The 27,106-nt window shown below is 34.4% G+C and overlaps 1 protein-coding gene and 1 long non-coding RNA gene across 4 annotated transcripts in view; one reads left to right on the top strand and one right to left on the bottom strand.

Moving 5' to 3' along the window:
• The window catches only part of LOC128865970 (sphingomyelin phosphodiesterase), a 66,160-nt gene that overhangs the window by 21,464 nt on the left and 17,590 nt on the right, over positions 1–27,106 (top strand). The window lies entirely within an intron of this gene.
• On the bottom strand, positions 1,348–26,486 carry LOC128865971 (uncharacterized). The gene is made up of 3 exons (XR_008454909.1): positions 26,415–26,486; positions 26,236–26,350; positions 1,348–1,460 (listed from the first exon to the last, which is right to left on the bottom strand). It is a non-coding gene; the product is annotated as an uncharacterized LOC128865971 (long non-coding RNA).

Below are 27,106 nucleotides of genomic sequence, written 5' to 3'. Positions count from 1 at the left end.
CCTTTTTCCTCTTCGATTTTTTCATTTCCATCTTTGATTCAAATTATCTGTAAGTAACTGAAAGAAAGAGTTGAGAAACATACTCTCCGATAAAGCGACTTTTTGGTATGTATGTGAGTGTTGTTGCTGTTTGTGTTATCGTAAATTATGAACACGTTGCCAGTGACGCACCGCATAAAGCGAAGGTGAAAGTGTATCCATACGAGCGAGTCTCTTTTTTGCTGTTCGATTGTGAGTTTGAATGGCATTTTTGATTATTTTTTTTACACGTTATCAATTAAGTGAATTTGTGCTAAAATATGATTAAAATTTATGAAAATACTGTTATTGTGGAGAATACTTCGAACCGGAGGCTTCATGCGCTAATAGTTGAAATGAAATTTAATGTTTTATTATATCATATTTTGGAAGCAAAGTCAATGGAGCTGACGAACAAAAATCATACTTCATAAGTCTCTCACCACACTCACCCTATTGTAGGTCGCAGCAGCTTGGACGCTGGCGCAAAAAATGAGGCGACCCTTGGATTATCCGAAAGTAAGATGCGGTCGAGAACTTGAACTTTATTATGTTAAATTGATCAACTTTCGCGATTTTTTATAGACCTTCTACAAAGTTTGAAACTTTGGCTTTGATATTTGTTGTAAAATAAGCTATATTTTTAGAGAAAAATATGTAAATTAAAAAAAAGAAATGAAATAAATGTAGTCAGAAACTATTCAAAATATAGCGATTCTATTATTTTGCCCGCAAGTGTATGTATGTAATTTCCAAATGTTTTCACTAGTCTTAAGTCTTTATTAAATACTCATTTTTTCATTAAAAGCACAACATACATTTTTGTCTTTACACTACTTTAAAAAAATACAGGATAGGGGCGAAATAAATTTACATACAGAATTTTAATACTCGTACACAGAATCCTTACCCAAAATCTTTTTACAATTTATTTCACATTTTTTCCCGAACAAAAATAATATTTTTCAAAAGAATATTGTAATGCAGAAATTAAGGGCGCTTCCCATTATAAAAAAATTACATTTTCTAACATCAACTTGAAGTACTTGCACGCAAGTTAGTTGACCTATCTAGAACCTTGTTTAGTTTCGAATAGCGCTGAAGCGCCTTTCACATATTTGATATTACGAAGTCTTATAGCGCGCGCGTAATGGCGCTAACATCGTAATTACATTTCTTATGAATGGGGTAAAACATTGTTAGTTTTTCCAGATGTACCTATTGCTTTTTATTATTGGCTTCACTCTAGTAATGAGAACTTAGTTCATTAAATAGCTCAGAAGAACTAAAAGCCGCCCGTACGAGTAAGGTTTTCGATTTGTAAGTATCAGCAATTTAACGGCGCTTGTAACGGTCTTGTGTGATAGAATTTCTGTGAGATGTAAATCCAAATCCAGGCGAAAAGGGCGTTCGTCATCTGCTTTCACCATATCCTTGTCTTTCTGGAAATAAAGTTTGTTTATAAATTGGATTAAATTGACCACTAATTGTTAACAAACGCGAATATATGTATGTAAATGTGTGTAACCAAAGTATATGAACCAATTTTATGAAAATAAAATTTTTTTTTCCAGCTGAAAACATTGCATGAGGCACTTATGAAGAAAGAATAAGTTAAGTGAGCATTTGTTGCTCAGTGGCATGCCTCACTGATGAAAAGAAAGTTTCAATGGCGGCCACAATAAACAGCGCACCCTTCTTTAATTTTTGTTTGTTTTACAAACAATTTGGTTGGAAGAGATAAGAAATACAACAATTGTAATATACGAACTGCAACGTGCTTTTGGTATGAGGAAACAATAAAAATGCGAATAATATACGTTTTTTTCGAATTAAGAAAACAAAAAAATAAAGTAATTCGTTGAAATGTATGAGTGCAACATCTGATTCAACCACTTCTCGTTGCTGCAGTAACAGTTAAAATGGCAAGAATGACAATACGTGTCGTTTTTGTTGAACATTTTTAAATTTGCTTCGTTAAGCTTCGAATTTCTTTTATCGTTTTTCGGTTTTTGTCTTTTACATTTTTATTGCTAAACTAAACCGAAAGTTACACGCCTCAAAAATTATTTTATATAGGTCATTTCCGAATGTTGTACAGGGGGACTCTGTTGGGTGTAAAAAGTTTAATTGGAAATAAAAAATTGCAGAAACTATACTTTTTAATATTTGCAACAGCAAAATCATAGAAAAAGTTGTTTCTAATAGCGGTTGCTCCTCGACAGGCAATGCAAGCCACCGAGTGTATTTCTGCCATGAAAAAGCTCCTTATAAGAAAGGAAATTAAGAAGCTTGACGTTTGGAGTGGCTTAAAATTGTAGGTCTCTCCATTTGTGAAACAACATCAAGACGCACACCACAAATAGGAGGAGGAGCTCGGTCAAACACCTAACAGAAGTGTACACACCAATTATTATTATTATGTTTTTTTTTTAATATTTGTTATTGGAAAACTAAGCGGATAGCCTCCAGTCCCTTCTGAAGTCTCCCCATGAGAAGTGGTCAAGGAATCCATCTGTTTTTCACTCAATAATGTACCAACTTCCTAGCATACTTATTTGACAATATTTCTTCAAGAAAAAACCTGACTCCAAAATGAAATGTTTGGAATTTGCGGAGGTGTTTCGTGTGGCTGAAATTGTCCGATTATGGCTATCGCTTTGAAACACAATGTATTTGCATAGCAGTGTACCGGACAGTTATTTATTATTGTAGATTTACGTCACCATTGACTACTGAAATGCCTTGGTCATTAACGCATTTTTTTTTATAAAATCCCCACCTTAAAATCCATAACGTTGCTATCAATCAATGCTGATGGTGGACTGGTTTTGAATTCTTACAATTATTGCTTTTGAATTGAATGGATGGTGGATAGATAAACTCAATAATAAATTTATTAGAGCACAACAATAATTTCTCTCTTAATTCTCATTCAGTATTCGAGTGAAATAGGAGACCTTTATGAATAACAACGTAGAGAGAACTTTATGAATAGTAAAATTGCATTAGTGATCAATTTACAAATTAATGAATACCGCGACAAAAACAAAAACGTAGAACTAGCCAGAAATGTGAAAGAACTAGCCAGAAATTGGAAAGAAGAAAATATTTTTTTTTTTTCAAGAAGAAAATAAATGTATAAATTATATAGTTTTCTAGTAACATCAATCAGACCAATAATTTTTTATAGTAAACTGGCTGGTGCCCGCGGGAAGTGGAAAATGAAATAAAATTAAATACTAAATGTTTTTAGGAAGGAAAACAATTTTTGTTTTTAATTCCCACTTTTTTACTTTTAAAGCGTGCAGGTACTAAAATTTATTCAAGTGTTTCTCTGTACGCAATAACTCTTGATTTATAATTGGAAAGCTAAATGTATACGTCTAAATCGATTGAGCTACTTGGGAACAGCCAACATGAAACCTCTGCTCTTTCAAAACCCAGGAGGTTTTAAATTTCTAAAATTAATTGTGGTTTTCGTCTAAAGCAGCTTCGGGAATTTACATAACAAGGCATTTCCAATGCTTTTTGAGTTAAAAATTAATTGGCAACGCCATTTAAATTGCGTATTTTAATTCATTTATACTATTACTTACTCTTTTCGCCTGAAACGCCATACTCGAATAATGTTAATTAAGGACTTGTTCATTCTTTTCAACACATTTTGCTCAAACCTCAATAACTTTCTTATTAATATGCATTTTTCTGTATATATTATTTAATATTTTGTAATCAATTCATTAATTTCCAAAGAAATAGATGGCAACACCAATAAAAACCAAAATACGTTTTCATTGAAGCTGGTTTCGTATAATAACTTTATCTTAATATTCCACTGAGAAATGTGGCAACGCCAGCAAACAAATTTTTTCTCAAAAACATTTGCCTTGACACCCATTGTGTAATACTTATGACTATATTTTAATAAACTACTTAGTTTTTTAATGAAAAAAAAGGGCGGCAACGGCCATCTGAAATGTTTACCCATTAAACCCATCTACTAGGCATGGACTTTCCAAAGGCGCAAATGTTATGATCAGGGCAGTTCTTCAATGATAATCTTTAGAAGAAATTTCCTAGATAGAGATCTAAGTGGGACTGATATGACGTCAGTACTTTTTTCTCTTAACTAGAAGGTCTGCCGTATTCGGTTACATTCATATCTATATTCATTTAAGGTAGAAAAGTAATAGTGCCTCTCTTAAACATATATTTATATTTTATACTTCATGCCTAAGCTCGAATATTAACTTACAAAATTACAACCCACATGGAGTTTTTTGTATATAAAGAGTTTGACAAATTTACTATGTACCTTAGTTGTATAGGACTTAAGAAATTATTTATTTGCGCATTTTCGGATAGCTTGGGAATAACAAAAAAGATGTGCAAAAAATCTCGCCAAACGTAGTGGGGAAACCCATTTAGTTTGGACTTAAAGCACAAGAATTGGACAAAAACTTGGTGTATGGCTTTATCACCTAATATCACTTAAATTAATGATTTAGTACAAACAATTTGATATAAAAAAAGAAACCAGCAAGTTTCTTTCATACAGACCTACAAGTGTCCGTTCCTGGCTCTTAAGAGATCAAGGTAAAGTTTTAAAAACTAATTTCTTTTAATAGCTTGAATATCACTTAGTACTTTTGAGGCCTTAGTATCGATACTTTTGAAAATCGGGTGCTGCCGATTACTTTGAGCATCGATTAGTTAATACTTTCTGCATTGATTCTACTCAATACTAATTTTTAGTATCTTTTTGGTATTTAGTCGGCAGTGCGTATCGAACACTAGATCTACTGCCGCACTAAAACGCACTCGGCTACGCCCACCGCTGAGCGGAGAAGTATTGATATTTTAAACATACCAAGTTATTTTGAGAAATATTATCTCGGCTCTAAAGTTAATTTTAATTTCATATCCAAGTCTCAGGAGACCATCAGTATAATCAAGCCAATTATTTATGTTAAAACTTTGCTAAAAATGTGTCCAAGCTTCAGTTGGGCACAAAAAATGCAGTCCAGGTCAATTTAACTAGCTAAATTAAAAATATACAACCTGTTTTCATATTGTTTTTCCACAGGCATTGTTTAAGCGCCGCGTTGTTATGTCAACAAAACATTAATTGTTCATGTAATAGTACTTAAAATACATACAAACATATGTACGTATGCGATACGATGCACAAATAGTAAGTTTCTGGGTCTTTCTATAAACTTCAGCTCTTCGTGCAAATTTTATAAGTGTATTTATTGCCTCCAACCGGCGGAGCTAGTTAGTTGGTGGCACAGTAGCATTTGCAGCGACAACGCCAACATTATATCGAGTGAATTTCGGTGAAAGAAATAGCCGTCATAAACGTCAGGCACACAACGAAAACGAAGTGAGCATTTTTTCTTCGCTTTGGAATACCATAAGCTCTGCAATTTTTTTGTGGCCAAAGTGTATGCCTGATTCATTGTACTTTACCACGGAACTTTTTACAATATATTTTTAAGTGAATACAAGCATACCTGTGTTCGTACCTACATTCATATAGTAAATACCAGCCAACTTATGGTCATGTATTAATATACATAGTAGAATTGCTATTGAATTAAATTATGTGGAAAGTTTTACATTCCCTGATGTATGGATTATTAAGGTTGTACATTTGTAAAGGAGCTTAGTGAAAAAGCTTTATATGATTTCCTTTGAACAAAAAACAAAACACACCAATGATTTTTATACAATGTGAATCAAAATCGATACAATTAAGTCTTTAATATAACTCATTTAAATGGCCTCCACGGTTCCTATTGTAGGAGCGCATCTGATGAACCCAATTTTTGAGCACTTTTCCCACTAGATGAGGTCGTTTGTTCTCAATAGCGCGTTGAATATTGGCTTTCAAAGCGTGAAGAGTGCCTGGTTTATTCTGAGACCAAATTGACTTAAAATAGTCCCATAAAAAGTGACCGAATTCTGATATATCACCACCTCTCAGATACCGTTCACAAGTCACAATTTCTGGCCGAATGGCCAAGCTCTTTCCTCGTTAATTCGATTATTTCACGTGGTAGGTGGCAACTTGCCTTCTTCAAACCTGCCAAGTTTTCTTACAGACAGTCCCAATTATTTGGAACGTCTTGGAATTCCAGTCTTCATCAGTACCTGCCTGAACAGCAACAATATTATCATAACTTCGGATCACTGTCTTATTAACACTTAAAAATTATGCAAAGAAAACGTACGCTTGAAATTTTACTTTATTTTACTTCGACTATGATGCTATTCACCAGAAAATACAAGCCTCCACCTTTTAAGCTTCCTAGACTTAACAACCAGTGTCTTACACTTTCATCGGAAGTCAAGTATCTTGGTGTAAAATGTGACGCGAAGCTCCACTGGAAGTTGCACATAGAAAATCGAGTTAAGAAGGCCAATATAGCCTTCTATGCCTGTAAATCTATGTTCGGCAAAAAATGGGGTCTCAAGCCACGTGTCGTACTTTGGATATACAACTTAGTGGTTCTGCCAATTTTGACATACGGTTGCCTAGTTTGGTGGGTAGCTCTTCAGAAGGGCTACAACACCACTAAATTAGAGAGAGTGCAGAGAGCTGCATGTGTGGGCATCACTGGTGCCTGTAGAACATGTCCCACCGCTGCGCTCAACGTTATTCCCCACTTAATTCCAGTGGATCTGCAGGTTAAATCCATTGCTGCCCAGAGTGCTATTAGGCTGAAGGAGATTGACCTTTGGAGACAACTTCCTGTAGGACATAGTAGCATCTTGAAGCAGATCTCCCCTTCCTTCTCTGATATTCACACCGATCTCTCCATCCGCAAACTGTGCTTTGAGGGCTGTGCTAGGGCTATCTTTCCGAGCAGGCAAGATTGACTGATTATTCGGTTTTCAAAAACGGTAGCCAAAAGTCCGAGTGTAACTTTGGCACCATCCTGTTGAAACCAAATGTCGTCCATGTCATCCTCTTCAATTTTTGGAAACAACTCGTTGAGAATGGCACGGTAACGCTCGCCATTTACTGTAACAGCGGTTCCTCGCTCATTTTCGAAAAAAAATGGCCCGATGATGCCGCCAGACCAAAAACCGCACCAAACAGTGACTCGTTGTGGATGCATTTGCTTCTCTACAGTAACGTGTGGATTTTCTGAGCCCCAAATCCGACAATTTTGTACGAGCACATTATTTCGTATGTCTGTAGGCAAAATTGCTCTGTAAATAAGGTTTTTAAAATTTCGATTCCAAAGCCAACTTTCGTATACAAAAAAACTTATGGCTCACCAAAATTTCATCATAATCGGATAAACGATTTAGGAGTGCATATAGGACAAACAGATTTTAATTGTTTTACACTTGCGCTCACATAATTACTCATGTTAATATAATATATTTAAATATTCGTAAAAATTTCATGCTAGATTTTCCCTAACTTTTTTGTTTTTAATAAATAACAAAAAACATATGAATAAAAGCTTTGAGTTTTGTATCAAATTCAAAATATTTAACAAATTACAAAAAGTTTTCGTAAAAATTTAAAAAAAACTTTTCTTCCATCACAAATTTTTCTGATGCGCGCATAACATTTAAAAAAGTCTTTCAAACCCACTTGCTTTGCGTTGTTTGCAAACCCACAAATGATATCAGAAAAATCGATTCCGTGTTAGACACCTGTTAAGTTGTACTTAAGTACCGTAAATTAAAAAAATAGTAGTTAGCTGCTTAACTATGGTTAATTAGCTAAATTAATTAGCTAAACATCGGCGACATTTGGTTCCAACGCGCTTAACATTGATTTATTGGACTGATCGAATGGACCATACCGCTCGTTGCAACAACATTTCAGTTTGAGTTCTCAAGCCTTAATAGAACAACCTACATTTATCAGACGATTTTTTACATTTAAATCTTAAATTTCTTCTGCAAATATTAGTTTTAATAACATCGAAAATTATTTTCGTACATAAATATATTTATTAAATATTACTTGAAAGATTTTATATTTCTACAAAAATAAAAATATTTTTTTAAGTAGTTTTGAGGGATTTAGGATATGTAGGGGAGAATGGGGAATTGTGAGACATAGAGAGTTGTGAGACATTGTTACCGTTCGGCATTATTCATTTGTTTACATTCGATTTTAAGTGTCAACAAGTGTTCTCGATGCGATCTCACTTTTCAGCTAGCATTGGTCATATTTACACGCATTCGACGCGTCTCTCCAGTTACTGTGTTTTGGAACTTCTCTGTAAGTTTTTTTCATCATTTGCTTTGCGATACATTCGATCAGTTGTTGAAGCAAATTGCAAATGTTAATATATAGAAGTTATTAATTGTCCTATTAGCTTTGAATTTACACATTCACTTGGGTATGAACGTTCGATGTGTTTATGACTACGCGGCCATTTATAAAAAACCGATTTGGGGAGTTGTGAGACACCGTTTTTTTCGACGTTTTAACGCATCTTTCATAAGTACCTCGCAATATTCATGCATTGTTTGTACATATATCATAAATTTTTGGTTAAATTTGAGTTTTTATTGTTTTAAGTTAAGCAGAAACAACTCTATTCATTGCAATGTATGCGATCGAGCTGTGTACCTAAAGTGTGCCAATTTACGAACTGGTTATTATACATGTTCTCACTGCGAATCATCAGATTGATGGCATTGAATTTTTTATACACTTCTTTATAACAATTGTCTTTTCTTTTTTATTTTTCATCTTAATAAAGAACTAACAACTAAAATAAGTCATTTTTATTGATTTAAACCATGGTGTCTCACAACTCCCCACATTTTTGTATTTTGTATTATATTTTATATTATTATATACAATTTTAATTTTAAGGAAAATTGTAGTTTTGTTAAATAGGCCATACCAATAGCTTCCAGTATTCATTGACTAAAGATTCCATCGTTGACATATGCAGAATATTAAGATTTTGAGTAATACGGGTCCAAAAACAAAACCCGTCTCACAACTCCCCATTCTCCCTTATATAAAAGAATTACAAACAATAATTTCATAGAAAATAATTTTTTATTAATAACCATAATATTACAATACCCGGCATCCGTTGCTATGCCTCATTGAATAAAATCAAAACAACCAATCAGAAAAATATCAAGCAAAATTATTTTTATTAATTTTCTATCTCAAACCGTTTTTGAACTTTGCATTTTGGGTCATAGTTGAACAGCTTATGCGGATCATGAAGTTTAGAGTGTGCTATAAATAGTGGAAAATAGGAAAAACGAAGATTTTTTAGATTAAATTAAAGCAAATATTCGATTACACTGGTCGACAAAAAATGATTTTTTTTCTGATTCAAGCATCGGACCCGGCCTATCTTATAGATTTTTCATCGCTGAATACGAATCTGACCTTAAAAAGTTTGCATCACGTCAAGATTTTGAAAAAAATTAGTTCAAAAAGTCAAAAAACGTGTTTTTGACCATTTTTGACCAAATGTAGTGGATGAACCTGAGGTGATGGAAGTTTCTACCTAGCCTTAAACTGAAGCCTGAACCTTCAGTTATAAGATCCAAATCGAAAATACCCTGAATCAATTGTAAATTTTGATGTAGCACAATTTTTTTAACTGCTCGCGCACGATTTTCATAGGTGCAGCCATGCAGGCTAGTTAGCCTTATCATAGTGGTGCGCTGACTTGTACCTTTTACCTATCATGTTTTTAGTTATTGGGTTTGCTTAGCACGATTCGGAAGTTGTAATTTCAAAATTGAGAGTGGTGGCGCGGCCTGGGGGCTGTGGGAAGGGACTTCCATCATAAAAACATGTCTATAACCTTCATTGGGTGAAAATATGAATGTATACAAATTTTTACGTCGTTTGTTGTTGTCGTTTCGTAGTGATGCGCGGACAACGTACAGACATTCACCTTTATAGTAGATATAGAAGATTTAAGCCGCTTTAATTTGAAATAATCAATTAATTTATTTGATCGGTTAACCGATACCCTAGATACCTTCCATATTTTTGCCCAGATATTCATGATCTACCTTTATTTCTTTAATCCAAAACCGTTATTTGCCGATATCTCGAAAAGAATATGACAGAAAAAAAGTGAATTTTCGAACTCAGGGACTCAATTTACATAGGAGTTGGATGGTCTGATTGTTGGGTTTTTTTTTGGCTGTAAACTAGCGTAGACGAAAGGGTCGCCAATCAACTATTTGATTTAGCTGCCTCCGTTAAACTTACCAGGAATCAAAACAATTCCATTTTCTTATTTACAAATTTTGTTTACACTGGTAAGTACGCTAATCTACCAACAAAAACTAGTCCAGCCAACAAGAAGTAAGTATGTCGCTTCTCGTAAATAAAAACACCTCCCGTTAAATTACACGTATGCTTGTTCTTGTGATTGTATTGATTTCCCTGACACTCCCACCTGCCGCATCGAGAGCAAAAGCTAAACTACAATAACAAAACACAGTGCCTCTAGCACGTTTCAGCTGCAGTAACAGCCCACATGACACACACCCCCGCCTCTGTCGCTACTGCATCAACTGTTTATAACTACATACAAATACAATGCTTAAGTACGAGTACTGTGCCGCTGGCATTGCTGCCAATTACGTTTATTCGATTAAATGCAGCTCAGAAGATATTGGCGTTGTTATTGTTCAGCGTGAACTGACTTTGTATAAACAGACACAATTGACAATATTGTAATGGCAACCAGCGGTGCAATTTGCTAGTGCGCAAAATAACAACAACGAAAAACAACATGTCGGCGGCAATAGCAGCAGCCACGATATACAACGACAACAATTGCAATAATTAGATTTAAATTAAAGCCATCCGCAATTTGCAATTCTCTCAGAGCTGGGCTGATTATCGCGCTCCGATCGAATATCAAGCAATTAGCGCGAAAAATATAATAAAAATGAGTGGGGCAAAGGAAATTTAATTGCAATTAAGATCTGCACATTTGGAGATAACACTTTCATTGGGTAGTGGTAGTTTCACTTTCCTTTGTCTCTGCTCTATTAAGGTTAAGGGGAAGATTTTTAGTTCTTTTTCGCGGAAGTTATAATTTGAGTTTATCGAAATTTCGCTGCTGTAAACTGTGCATTATTAACATGTTTTTGTTTTTTGGAAACAATCGAATATTGCTTGCCGGATGAAATCATTAAATTCCCCATTAACATGTTTTAATTATCTGATCTGTTTCTAATTTCAATGAATATTTGAGTGAATGATTTCTAAAGATAATTATTGGTAGTCGATTACGCTCAAGCAGAAAACTGCACAAATGCGGAATACGAAGTGGAAACAATGCATATTTAATATAGCGTAAAAAAAGTAATTTAATTCACTTTTTCTTTGCTTAATAAATTATAATCAACTGAAGTAAGTGCTTAGTTTTATAAATTAATTTATATAAGTTAAGCAGAAATAACTGCTGACCACCTTCATACATGGATATGCTCTCTGATGTGTTCCTACCAGCGAAGCATACGACTTTACAGCGCTTCTACAGTTGCAATGCAAGTGTGAGTCGACTGCTGTGAAAGCGAGTTCAGTTAACAGCGAACAGCACACGCAACTTGCAGTTACAATGAAAGTGTGAGGCGACTGTTATGAGAGCGACCAGAGCAATTAACAGCGATGAGTAATAAAGTGTGAAACTCACTATTTGTCCAATTAGAATTTGTAAATGGGAGTTCTGTTGAAAATGGATCTTTTTTTTAGCAGAGGACTCCGGTGGTAAAGGTTGTGTTGAATAAAGTTAATAATTTTTATATTATAAAAAACTTATACTTCTATAATTTATATGCCTGTACAACATAATTTTTGTCCAGTTCGATTTCTTTGAAATGTTTAATCAAAATATGATATTTTACTAATGCGATTTTACCAAATTCGATACATTTTTTAAATTATTGGTATGTAGTATTGACTCAATTCATTAAACTAATCCTTACAATTCTATTACAACTTTGTGTTTTTATTTTTTTGAATAAAATTGTAGACGTTTAAGCAAAAATGCAGCATTAATTCCCTTTGAACATACATTAACTTTTCTCGTTTTTTGTGCCTGGGACGACGACTGATGATTTTACTGCTCTAAGCAGCTCACTGCTATAAAAGACACTTCCACTAAAATACTTCTTGCACATCTTCGGAGGAATGATTTGCTGTGGATTCACCTTCGCTAAACAATTCTAACAATGATAACGTTCAATTGTTTGTTTTGGGTATTTCACTTATAATTTCGCTGAAGGAAAATAAGGAATTTCGCTCAGCCTAAAGTTTTCCAGTACTGCGCTTGTAGTTGAAATAATTTAAGGAAGTGAACTAGAAAGTCGAAAAGTTACAATAAATAAAAAATAAAAATGTTGACAGTTGTTTTAATAGGCCAATTACACTGTGGAACAAATACAGGTTAGCAAAAATTAGGTCCATTCTGAGAGTGGCGGGTGAAAATAGAGGCGAAATTAGAAGACCCGTATCGCGCCGTTTTTTTATGTTAGTTCGAATTTTTTTTTAATCGGCCTTCGAAGTTCGAAATCGGAGCAAAATTGTTTATATGGTTTTTTGGCTATAACTCGTCGACTAATTGATATTTTTTCAATCCGTAAAAGCCAAATTATTGCTAGAGACCTGTGCAACAATTACAATTTTTGAAAAAATTTATTTCGAAAATTTTTGTGGTACTTATGAAACAATATACTGAAAATCGGCATTTGACTGCAAACTTCGAAGGCCGATTAAAAAAAAATTCTCTCTATTTTCACCCGCCACTCTCAGAATGGACCTATTTTTTGCTAACCTGAATTTGTTCCACAGTGTTATTCAACAAAAAAAAATGTATTCATTCAATAGACATCCATCATTGCCAGTTGTCTTTGGCCGAAAGTCTTTGGTACTCATACGCGACCGAATGTGGAATGGTGTGGAGAATGTGTAGTTTCTTCGAGTCGAACAGACGAGGATGCTTGTCTTTGAGCTAGGTCGGTATGCTAAGCAGGTACACTTCAAGTAGCACTTACGTACCGTTTTGATACCATAATGTGGACCACTACCTGTGAAAAGATTTAGGGAAGAGAAAAACCATCTATATCCATCCAGTGCCGTTGATGGAGGAGAGAAAAGGGATCTAGGCTGGAGAATTTCTTAATAATCTTAAGCGCCTAGCCGCCAGAGCCGGACATTTGCAGAGAAAATGTTCCACAGTCTCTTTCTATGCAGGATCCCTCCCCTCTTCTGCAATAGGGGTTGTACGGAATTCCAAGCTTCTCCGCATGAGTACCGACCACCCAGCGACCAGTGAACACCGCAATGAGTTTGGATATTGAATGGTGGGGGATTCCCATCACCTTAAGCATACTGTTTCTATCATATTGAGGACATAGTGTTTTCGAAATAGCACACGATGAGACAGACCTCCATCTGTCTTGCGCTTTTTTTTTTAGAAAGAAACTGTGTAGTTTTCCTTTAACAATGGTCAAGGGGACACCGATGTCTGAGAAGGGACAGTTGAAACCGGTTCTGTCGACCCCTCCCTGGCAAGCTCATCGGCAATTTCATTTCCCTCTATCTTCCTGTGTCCAGGAACCCAGATAAGGGAAATGCTTCCTGCACGTTCGAGACGTTTGAGTTCATCTCTACAGGAGTTCACCAGAAGAGAGCTGCAATACGACGACGACAGAGCCTTGATCGCAGCTTGACTATCAGAAAAAATATTAGTGTCTCCCTCCCAACAGCGATCCCGAAGCATTTCGCATGCTTGCAGGATCGCGAAGACCTCTGCTTGAAAAGCGTTGCTTGTTTCCGGTAGTTTAAAGGAGACCGAAATGCTGGCTGATTTAGAGTAAACCCCCGCTCCCACTTCAGACTCCATTTTGGATCCGTCAGTGAAAACAGAGGTATCTATATCCGTACCGACTCTCCCCTCTTTCCAATCTTGCCTGCTTGGAAAGATCGCCCTAGCACAACCCTCAAAGCACAGTTTGCGGATGGAGATGCTTCAAGATGCTACTATGTCCTACAGGAATTTGTCTCCAAGGGCCAATCTCCTTCAACCTAATAGCGCTCTGAGCAGCAATGGATTTAGCCTTCAGATCCACAGGAAGTAAGTGCAGAATAACGTTGAGCGCAGCAGTAGGACTTGCTCTACAAGCACCAGTGATGCCCACACACGTAGTTCTCTGCACTCTCTCTAGTTTTGTGGTGTTGTAGCCCTTCAGCTTCCAGTGGAGCTTCGCGTCTCATATTACACCAAGATACTTTACTTCCGACGAAAGAGTAAAGTACTGGTTGTTTAATCTTGCAAGCTTAAGAGGTGGAGGCTTGTATTTTCTGGTGAATAGCATCAACTCCGTTTTGTCAGCGTTGACTCTGAGACCGCAACTGGCAGCCCAACTACTACTGAGTGTAGCCAAGCTAATTAGCACTGAATCTTTAAAAGGATAAAACTAATCTGATTTAAATTCACAAGCATTCGAATAAGCTTATTTTTTTGTTAACAAATTTTGATGAATTGAGTAAATTTTTTGCTATAAGAAAGACAGATACACAGAGTTTCGCTTTTTGGTAGTCCCAGTTACATCTTTGAATGCAAATCAATTCTTCTTTTTGTAATGTTCCATTGCGTGCACTTGGGTCAAAACTGGAAACGTTTCGATTGCTGTATCGTATAATGCTCCCAATAATTTGAAGGTAACGCGTGCGAGATCTTTACAACTCTACTTTGTTGAATCCCTTTTTAAACCCCCTCTACTACGTCGAAGCTGTCTTCATATTTGAGCTCTTCACCAATGGCTCTTTTCTCATTTGCCCGTGCTGCTCACCATATAATTTGAAATACTAATGCATGTAAGAGGCGGCCAGTAAGATATATGCATTTATTTTCATCAACCTAAAATACATAAGAAACGACATATTTGGATACAAAGCAAATAAGATTGTGAATAAGATTTTTGGAAGTAGTTTCAAATACTTCCTGGATAAAAGGTAGCCAAGTCTATAAACTGCTCTGAAAACCGCTTCACCTGTCAGTGAAAACCCGTAAAATTCGGTTCATCTTTCCTGGAGATTACTGAATTTAAACTATCTAACAGACAAAGTTTTTAAAACTGGTTCTATAATTTTTTTTATTATAAAATTCTTATATCATCCACCATTATTTTTTGAAGTGAAAACTTCTTTAGAATCGTTGGGAGTGATTTGAGACTCGATGAAGCGAAAAAGCGACACTCTTGGCTACGTGTGGCTGCGTACTGCTGAGCCACGCTTGTATAGTGAGTATTGTAGTATGTATACTACACTGCCTATTAATTGCTTTGTTGTTTAGTTCAAGCGTCATACGTATGTATGTTTGTATGTATGTTAGTACGTATGTGTGCGCGGCTGCGTATTATGAAGCCACGGTGAGCGAGAAAGCATTATGTATACCTATACTACACTACCTAATACTTTCTTAGACCAAGCGTCCTACGAATGTTTGTGTGTATGTTAGTACGTCTGTGTAATATACGCGTTACGACGCTCATAATAGCAACCGCGTGTGTTGTATTGCGTCCGTATTTTTATATTCGTAAATATTTTCATTTTTAAATATTTACTGCAATTGCAGGCGGTGTTGCAATATACCACAATCAAAATGACGGTGCTCGTATTGTAACTCCACAGATAGATCTGAATGCAGAGCAACTAGAATCACTGTCTGTTCAGCTCTCTAAAGTGGGAGAAATATGTGCATGCGAAACCAGATTGAGCAATGGAAAAACAGTTTTAATTGTGGCAATTTATATTTCACCGAATCAATCAATAAATAGCATCACGGAATTCATTCACGAAAATTTAATAAAGTATACACCAGAAGTATCGCTGGTACTTAGAAAAGGTTACGATAAAGTTCCAATGATTTTAAGTGGCGATTTTAACGTAAATTTTGCATTGGACACAGCGGTTCCTTTAATTGACTTTCTCAATACAACATTCAATTTAAAAATGTGTAACAATCGCACTGAATCGACAACACGAACAACAATTGACGCGGTATTTCAAAGATATGTTGACAACATCGAAACCAAAGCATTTGTATCATATTTTAGTATCATTTGTTGAAATTGAAAACATTGAGGATGAATAATAATAAAATAAAAAAAATAAAATATGAACTTTATAGCAATATTATAATGAACCTATAATTATCCCGCTCCTAATGCTGCTTTCGTCTCATTCTCTCTCAGTTTGTTTTACGGACGGTTTCACTTCTATCGCGTCTAAACGTTAGACTGGTATTTTTTTATAATATTTTCTATGTACAGACACGAAGAGCCTGCAGGTATGTAAACAAATAAGAAAACTAGTAAATACAGAAACTATAAAATATAAATATGGGCAACTTAGTAATTAATACGTTTTTATTTGCGGTTGTGATTATTGAGTATTCACAATAAGCTAAATTTTTATACTATCCTCATAAACATTTAATTCGAAGCACTGTTTTAAGCAAGTTGTCTACGAGCTGAGCAGTTATAGCTATAATTTGTTGTTTCTTTGCCTTAAAGGCTTTTCATTAACCGAGCAGAGTAGCTAATAGCTCCCACACGCACTGAAAGAAAATTGATTTTCTACCGTGGACTTATCTTTCAAACGAAAACTTCCTTACGAATCCCGTGTATCTACTAACCTACAATGCACGAAGTCATATTAGTTTACTTGCACACACAACAATAGCTAACAAATTGGTAGATACTCGTACGAGTATAATCCCGCATAAGTTGCGTATTTCTGCTGTGTTTCTGCTGATGCTGTTTATGCGGTTTATTCAGTTTGTAATTGCGGTGTGTTTTGCATGTCTACCTGATGTCGATTGTGATAATAATATGTTTAAATTGGTTAAATACAATCCAATTGAATGAGCCGATTTCCAAGCCATGAGTGAATAAACTTAATTTCATTAGTTTGTAATTTGTGTAGTAAATACTCAAAGGTGCGGTAACTGAAAGAAGGTGGCAAATCCCATAATAACTTTTACTAATTGCATTAAAGTGGCTGCATATAACATTTTAATCGCAGCTATAAGAAACGCGTTAAGAAGCGAAACAGATTAGGTGGGGTTAGGCTATGATGGTTTTCCGCTATAAAATACACTCTGATACATGGCCCTTTGTAATGCCCCATGGGGAGCTTGCGCCGAATCAAAGCAACACCGCACCTATGTCGATTACAGTGCAAGTATTTATAACAGTAATCGCAATCATTCTGAATTTAAAAATATGAATTGAAACTTAATAGTTTTTGATCGCAACTTTTTTTATCAATAATACTTTTTTTAGTTTTAAATTATTTTTTATTATTTTTTTTTCTTAGTTCAATTTATTTGACATGTTTGCACTCAAAAAATACTAGTATTCTATTTTCTTAATTTCCATTTGTTTGATCAAGAATATGGATAGACTGGTGCTTATTATTTATTTATTTAACAGTAAACATTTTTTCGTTTTTGTTTTTGTTCAAAACTAATGATTTCCCCGAGATTTTTTAACGAAAAATCTCTGGAAAGTGAAACAGTTTAAGCTAAAAGTCGAAGAAGTTTTAAATTTTCTTCAGTTTTATCTTTTATTATGCCGATCAGTACTAAGATTAAATGAATGGAAAATTCTTGTCTTATTTATGGAGTTTTCAGTCATGAAATATTAAATTTTATTTCCAAACAAACATAATCGATATTTTTTCTCAAGAAAAAAAAAACAAATAATAATTATTGCTTATGAGCACAAACCAGAGAATCGAAGAATGGCTTGTCTGTCGACTTTAAACTAACTTTCCGATCAGTTCAATGGTAATTGAGAGGACTTCTTTAAGTATTGCGAAAAATTTGTATGGTGGGTGAATTGCGGAGAAGAACGAAAGAATTTTCGCAAACGGATCAAAGCAAATAATACCTCAAGTTAAAGGCTTATAAATAAAAGCAACATACAAAGTAAAATGATTTTTGGAAACCATTTTTTTATCATTATATATATAATTGGCGCGTATACCTTTTTTGGGTGTTTAGCCAAGCTCCTTCTTTTATTTGTGGCATGTGTCTTGATGTTGTTCCACAAATGTAGGGACCTACAGTTTCAAGCTGACTTCGAACGGCAGATATTTTTTATAAGCAGCTTTTTCATGGAAGAAATAGAAAAAACTTTATCTTAATTTTGGTGTTTCACCGCGTCACCATTCGGCTACGGCGGCTTAACATACCTACAAAAAATTTAAGATGTAAATGAAAAGCAAAAAAAATCGTCCAATGAATACAAAAGTTATTCACATAAGAATTAAAATATAATTTTTGGCAATGGCGATACTTAGTAAAGTTTTAAGTGGTGAACGCAGAATAGATTTTTGTGTATCATCAGTTGGTTTTCGACTAACAAGTTACTTATCATAAAAACATTTAATTATAAAACTACTTATTAGTAATATTTTTAAAACCAAATTTGCCAGTACAGCAAGAATGAAGGTACCAAAATTTAAATGACAATAGGATTTCGCGACGGATTTTACATGGAAATTGGTTGGTCATGTTCTTTCGCTTTTTGTTGCTGTAAACTGTTGATATTATTAAATAATTTTTCTTGGGCCCATATATGTAGATTCCGGACAGCCTCTATATCACGCAGAATTGTTAAATTTAAAAGACTAAATCAATGTAATCGAATCGATCGTCGTCCTCACCGCTGCAATACTCAACTGCCCGTGAATCTTCTGGGAAATTTTCTTTTCGAACATTGTGTTCCTTCCTGGGATATTGATAATAGGATAGCAAATCTAAAACCACTTAAAATCGAGGCATTATAGAGGCCTTATCTTAACCTGATTGCTGCATGTGAATGGACTTTGCTATGCCAATATTGTTTGCTGATTTTTACTGGCTCCATGTGATCGACTTTCCCAATTACCTTATCTGATTCACTTCACTTTATATCATACAGGCAGGGCCGTGGAGAGAGTATTCGGGCCCCGGGAGAAACTTGAGATGCGGGCCCCTTCAAATTTTTTTTATTTATCAAAATGCGTATTATGTTATAGTGATACAACATTTAAACATTGAAAAACTCATTGATAAAATGTTTGATAGAATTAATTATGAAATATTGATTAAAATGAATTTTAGAAAACTCTTCAGCAGATCTGAAATAAAAAACGCAGCTGAAAAAAGTTAAAATTTTTTATTCATTTTGTGAGCCTTACAAATATTTGAAAATGACTGCCACGATGCTTAGAATTTTGCTTTTCTTGCTTTAGCTGAGGCAAAAGCTCTTATAATATCATCGAAGTTGAGTTTCCTTGCTAACTCAGATTCCAAATACAAAGTTGCCAATCCTGTTACTCGACTCTGAGTTGAACAAGAACGATGATAACGATTGATAAAGCGCTGAACGATCTTTCGGCGCCGGCAACCGATACTGGCAGGGTGCAGAATATTCGCAAAGCAATGCAGATGTTCGGGAACAGAGTATCCAAGTTTTTAGCTGTGATGGCATTCAACAAGTCGAACGGAGACATACAACATTCCGAAATTCCAGTAAAATTCGCCTTGTACACACTCTTCAAGTGACACATCTCAATTGAGATTTCTTCCGACACATCAGAAGGGTATTTTCTAGCAAAATTAAGAGCTGCTGTCTGAAGTTCTGCCTTTTCAATTTTAGGAAATAGCCACAGGAATGAGGAAATGTTGTTTATGTTTTTAATTGCAGTAAACCGATTTTCAATACCAGTGATAACTGAGTCCATGATGACGAGAAATGTGTTCCTCTGGAAATCAATTTCTTCGGCGGTCATATTTTCCGCTGAATTCTCAGGTTCTTCATCATTACGTTTCTTCTTTCGGCTTGATGGCAATGTTGACGATATGTTTATGTACACTGGATTGTCATAAATATTCAAAATAACTTGTTTTATGAAGTATCTAAAATGCGAAAAGTGTTCACTTGTTCAGAACGTATTTGTTTTAAACTCAAAATAATTGACAAGATTACCAGAATGTAACGTTATTTCATACAGCAAACTTTTCTTGAAAGGGGCCACGCATTAGTTGCCGAAACATAAAAAAATAAAATAAAAGTGTGAAATTGACTGGGGAAACGAATTTAAACAATTATTTATAGGTATAATAACATACCCAGTGAAAAATCAAAAATTTCTAGTCTATAAAAAGTATTATTGCTATCTCTACATTTAATTCCCTATCAACGTAAGGACAAATTGCTTTCAAGAATAGCTACGTTTCAAAATTGGTCTTCATTTAAAATACAACTATCTAAATTTAATCTAATCATCACTATAATTATTAATTATCTTATAAATCAGTAGCATAAAATGTTTCATTTTAATAAGAGCTCAATAATATACACTTTTGTATCACCATATTAAATTTATTCTTCGTAATCGTGATCATAACATTCGATATGGTGACACCGAAAAAAGTCTGTGACGGAACTCTGGTAGAAGTATTATTTACTATATTTTTTCAAGCAGGAAATTTCTTGGAATTACCCTCGAGTCCGGGCCCCTCTGAAAACTCCGGGCCCGGGGGAAAAAGTACCTGATCGCCCCTCCCCTCTCGTCAGGCCTGCATACAGGTATGGATTTCTACTGCTAAGGCCCCGCGTAGCTTTTAGGTTTCACAAAATATTGTAATTATAAATTTTGAGTTATTCTCCTATCAGAAAATGCAACTCTAAAGAAGTGTCTATGGTATCTTTTGTGCTAGTTTACACCGAAAGTAAAAATATTGAAAGCATTTGCAATTGCGTTCGGAAGAAAAGTGTGTGCGCATTATTTTTCCACATCTAACTCTTTTAAGGTAGTCACAAATAAATTGCTATTATTTTTCTGGGTGTTTGGGTTTTAGGACCTCAATAAAAAATGATAATGGTAGTAATTTAAGAGTAGTTATATCGGTAAATAAAAGTAAATGTCTAGAACCAAAATATAAAGGTGAATTTTGTCAGTTTATTCATGTTTTTCTGGAAATTCTTTAAAAAAGTTACCATTATTCAGCTAACATTTATTAATGGAGGCGTGGCGAAAAGTTAACTTCAAGCAGTTGAATTTCATCCGGAAGTTATAACTATCTCCATTCACGCTATCTTCTTACCGAAAGTAACTACTGTTTTGTTTTATTTTTAGCTTTTTTTTTAAATTGCAAATACATATGAACACATATTTATTTTTTTTTAATTTTTATGAATGTCCGTTCATTTTTTATAGCTTTTTCATGCAGATATGTATTCAGTGGTTTGAAAGCGGTTCAGAAAGACCTTTTCTATCATGATGTGTCGCATACCTATAGAGGGGTTTGAACCCGACCCTACCGAAAGGGGGTCATACCCAAACTCCTTCGACTACCGCGTCTTAATTGTAGTATTCTAATATTCAGTAATTTTTTCGTGCGTTTTGAATTTTGTTCCCACAAAGACAAATTGTCTTCTCTATGCTCGTTCAAAAAATAAGTATGCGATAGTAGTGGAATTTATGAATTTATAAAATATCTACGAATCTTCCAACTAACGTTTAGAAGTGCCTCAGATGTTACTTCCTTAAGATAGACGAACAAACACTCTTTGTTTGTTAGGAAAAAGCGACCAAATGTGTGCGACGTAGGACTTTTTTCAAAAACCTTTGTTTGGCAAATCGTAATGCTACGCCCTGCTGATTATGAATGTGTGTGATAAAGAGGGCATTGGTGTGACCTATTTGCCACTGTGGTAATTAAGTATTCACTGATTTTTAATTGTTCGCTTATGACTAACTGCAGTAAATGAATTCTGGCATGCAAATGTGTTATATGCACATAAATACACACAAGTGTGGGAAATACCGCAAGGCAAGCCAAATGTCAATATCTAATTATTACATATAACAAGTTGCAATAAATTTGTGTGAGCTTTGGTTGATATTTTAATTCAGAGACCAAAGATACGAAGGCAAAGTATTCTATTGCATGGAGGTGATTTTTTTGTTTTAATAAATTAATGATTGCTCAAATATTTCGGCAAGCTACACTCTTAATATTAAAAGTAAACTTCATTGTAAGGAGAAAAATTAATTATTTCACATTTAATCATTTCAAATTAGACAGCATAGACGAGAAGTCTTAAAACCTAAACAATTTTTTAACTCCGGAATTTTTTTGTTAAATGTGAACACCCTAATATACACACATACGTTTTGTATATGCATACATACATGCATCAATATGTGCGTACTTATTTAAGTTCATAAAAACCTGTTTTAGTTAAATCCCATTGCATTAAATAACTCAAGAGGCTAAGTGTTAATTTTTCAAGGGTGCAATATACATAAATATTTACATATAAATATATTTACACACCATAATACGCCAGCGAAAAGCAATCATATGTTTGCATTAATACGCACAGATATATGTAGGTATGCTGGTGAGTCTAATAGGCTAGAAAAGTTAGCACTACACAACAAATCCCACAACAGCTTGCTGTTAAATCACAGCTCGGACATTAAAAGCTTATAAAGCTGTGAGATTCGAAAGATGCGAGAATACAAATAAAATGATAGAATGTAAATGCACATACATATACATATGTACAATGCGTATGTAGGTAGCAATTTGCACAAGTATAAGTTTTCCATAAATTGCATATCATATATGTGCATACATATGCATTAGGCCGGGCCGATTCGTGGGGAGGCAAAAAAATCGCCCACTGCTCTGTGAAAATCATATTCTAGGGATCAAAATAAGAAACTTTGCCGAAGGAACCATACCTCTAAAACGAATTCTGATGTCCCCCAATTTGGGTCAAACTTTTTAGTTTCTTTTCTATAACTCACTTAAATTAATTTTGTCATTTACATATGTTCTGACTAAATAAATTTCTTAAGAGAAAAAATAGATATTATTATAAATAAATAATAAATATTATTATAAATAAATAAAAATAAAGAAAAAACATAGCCATTTAGCTGATTTTTTCATGTACTCGTAAAGGCCAAAAATGGTGATATTTTGAAATGATTGTATGGGGAACCCCTCAGGGGAGTTCCACGGGGTGTGCCACTGGCATGGGTGGATTGGCCGTCCAAAGTTAGTGGGGGTCGGTCATACATTTGGACTCGATTGGAGCACTCTAAATGGGTCAAAGTGGGATTTTTCAAAATTTGCCCCTACCCAAAAGTTCGACCCAAATTGGGGGACATCAGAATTCGTTTTAGAGGTATGGTTCCTTCGGCAAAGTTTCTTATTTTAATCCTTAGAATACGATTTTGACAGAGCAATGGGTGATTTTTAAATCGACCCGCCCTAATAGGCATATACTTGTACACATCGATTTTTTAATGAGGTTTTAAACTTTTTGCCCCAGCAACCGAAATCGCATTTTTTCTGTTTTTTTTTTGAGTAAAAGCCCATTGCTATCATTTCCATTTTTTGATGTCGTTAAAGTTAAAGAAAATTACAATTTTATTTCTTTTTATTGCCAATTAATTTTGTTTTTATTTATTAATATTTACATAGAGTTTTCAGATATTTTTGTTTGTTTATATACATCGGCACCTGAAATCAAAGGCCGTAACAAAAAAAAAAAATGCAAAACAGACTTTTTGATTGATTATGACGCATTTCATCGAATTACAAGTCACCACATCGTTTTCATTATTAGAAGCTAGTACGGTTTTGCTATTTTATGAAAAATTACCAAACACGTTTTTAGTTTCCACAGCAAAAAATAATTTTATTAGTAATGGTATTTTGCATTTCGATAGGGCGGGTCAATTTGATCTTAAAAGATATAACCGACATTGTTTCGTTAACCAAAGTATTCTACTGACAATTCTGGATAAAAAAGTCCATGGAAGCTCTAAAACGGATTTCGAACCTCCTTAATCTTAATTTTGGTTATTAATATTTTTGTTTGGGAGAAAATCTTTGTTTAAAGTTTTTAGGTACGAGAAATTCATTTTCGATATTTATTTTGCTTAAAACTATCCGTATAATATTGCAAAGTTTACTCAATGGGAAAATTAAAAAAAAAACCTCAATAAAGAAATATTTATTTCAACTATTTTATTTTAAATTAAAAGAAATATATATATAAAAAATCTGAAATGTTAAATGCTCTAAAAAAAAGTACCAGCAGTTGAATGTTTCACGAAGAATCAAATTTACTCTTATTCACTATATTGCACTGCGCGACAAAAATGTGTTTACATCTGTTTTTTGTGCATACTTATATTGAATCTTGGCTATATATGTAAGTATGCAATTATAATTGACAAAAGTCACGTGTTTTCACGAATACGAAAAGAATTTGCAAAGGCCGTGACCCTTGGTCACTGCTATTTTTGTCTCAGTACTTATTCGATCTTCCGCCATATAACTTTATAAAGGTCAAATAATCCCATTTCATACTTTAACTATTTATAAATAACATTGCTTTTGATTTTCATCATTGCAAGTCTACTGACATTTCATTTTTTTTCATAGGATATCAAAAACTGTCACCATATACAGCAAAGTTTCTCATTTCTATATTAAAATTGAAATAGATAGTTATGAAACTGCGCACCCAGAATTTTTCTAACGATTCTGATTAAAAAATTGAAAATTTGTATGGCTGCCTTTTTGAAACTTTGGTGAATTTCATACGAAGTTTGAAACTTTGATTTATAATCCATATTTTCATAAAAGATTAACGAAAAACAGATTAATAAAAACTATTGCGAAAATTGTAAAAAAATAAAGTGACTTAATTGTGTGAGCACAAGTGTACATTTCGGTTCCGGATCACTCAGATGTTAAGCCATTTTTCACAAGGAAATGTATACAAATAAAAATGTATATCTTAATTCCACGCACTAACGGCTTAAAATTCAGGATTTGCAAATACAGATTTATCGATTTTTGTGAAAAGCATGATCCAACTTGAAAACAACGATATTTCGGAGTGAGTCACATCCCTAGCACATACTTTACACACCATGTGAATATATTTACATACATATACATACATAAAGTATCATATTATCAGGCTCTTACAAAAGACAACTCAGATGGCCGTTGGCGAAATATGAAAACGAATTTAAAAGAGTTTAACAAAACGAATGAAGAAATACACTTTTGGTAGACAATGAATAAGCCATTAAGAAATAAGCTTATTCATTCGCTGAAACTAAAACTGGATTCGTTGGTTTTAATTTTGGTTGTATTTTTTACCGTGGAGGCAGAATTCACATCAAAATTCGCGGAGAGCACTCACATCATACGACGCTGCGCTATATGTGTGTGTGTATGTTAGCTTCTCGGAACCAACTTTGTTAGTTTTTATTTTCAACAAACGCCTATACATTTTTAAAAAAAATAAATCACAAGTCGATTTTCGCAGTTTGATCAGGTAGAGAGTATTTTAAGAAAATTAACATTAAATTCAATGTTTGGAAACCAGAAATTACATTCGCATGATTGCTCCTGCAATTATTTTGCAGAATTTTTATTTTGAAAAAGCTTTTTTTAAAGCTCTTTACTTGCTAAATATGTATGTATGTATGCCTACAACATACCACAAAAATCGTTATACAAATATACTTATAGATGTATATACCTATATTATACATGATTGCGATATTATTTTCAGGAATATATTACAAAAAAAAAAGTATATATATACATACATACATTAGGGCGGGTCGATTTAAAAATCGCTCATTGCTCTGTGAAAATCGTATTCTAGGGATCAAAATAAGAAGCTTTGCCGAAGGAACTATACCCCTAAAATGAATTCTGATGTCCCCCAACTTGGGTCGAACGAAAAATCCCACTTTGACCCATTTAGAGTGCTCCAATCGAGTCCAAATGTATGACCGACCCCCACTAACTTTAGACGGCCGATCCACCCATGCCAGTGGCACACCCCCTGGAACCCCCTGGGGGGTTCCCCATACAATCATTTCAAAATATCAGCATTTTTAGCCTTTACATGAGAAAAGAAACTAAAAAGTTCGACCCATATTGGGGGACATCAGAATTCGTTTTAGAGGTATGGTTCCTTCGGCAAAGTTTCTTATTTTGATCCCTAGAATATGATTTTCACAGAGAAATGGGCGATTTTTTTGCTTCCCTACAAATCGACCCGGCCTAATATACATATATAAATCGTATCGATGTTTTCAGTTGTAAAATTGCTTTGAAATACCTGTCTATCTCCTCTTCATCGAGTTTGTCGAGTGGGCGATTGTTCAGTGTTGCAGGTCAGATCTGCTCGTATGTATGCCGATAGACGGTGTGGCTTGCAAGGTGAAAATGCATTTCTACATTACGATATAAATATTCAATTATGAGTATTAAATAATTATTATATGCATAATTTATTACCTGGTCTCTTGAAAATGTTCGGTTCGGTTCGGCCTTAAAAATTGTATCAGATTTGTTGTGCCTTCTCAGTTAATCTGCAAATGTTGAACGAATTTTCTCAAAAGTGAATTTAAACAAATCTAAAAACAGAAATACGCTGTAGAGTGGAACTTTAGAGGGTATAATATAGGGTGGGCCATGTAAAATTTGCTTTTTGTATCGGATATAAAAAAAAATTTTCGAAAAAAAAATGACCCAATGATGCCGCCAGACCAAAAACCGTACCAAACAGTGACTCGTTGTGGATGCATTTGCTTCTCTACAGTAACATGTGGATTTTCTGAGCTCCAAATCTGACAATTTTGCTTGTTGACCTATCCAACGATGTGAAAATGAGCTTCATCAGAAAAGATGATTTTTCGGTAAAAATGCTCATCTTCGATCAAACGATTTTCCGCCCATTGAGCGAACCGAAAACGCATTGGATGGTCATTAGGCTTCAGTTCTTGCATCAATTGAACTTTATAAGCCTTCATACCGAGGTCTTTATGCAAAATTCTCCTCAAAGAAGTGCGTGAAATTTTCAATTCTTGAGAACGATGATGGGTTGAGGTTGTTGGATGTTCACGCACATTTTCGGCTACAGCAGTTATGTTTTCGGGTGTACGCACTGTAGGAGCACGTTCACGTGTTGTTTTATCCATTAATAATCC

The sequence above is a fragment of the Anastrepha ludens genome, chromosome 6 (genome assembly GCF_028408465.1).
Source record: "Anastrepha ludens isolate Willacy chromosome 6, idAnaLude1.1, whole genome shotgun sequence".
NCBI classification, from domain to species: domain Eukaryota; kingdom Metazoa; phylum Arthropoda; class Insecta; order Diptera; family Tephritidae; genus Anastrepha; species Anastrepha ludens.
Note: the sequence above shows the minus strand (reverse complement) of the source record. Positions and strands in the feature narration are given on the sequence as shown.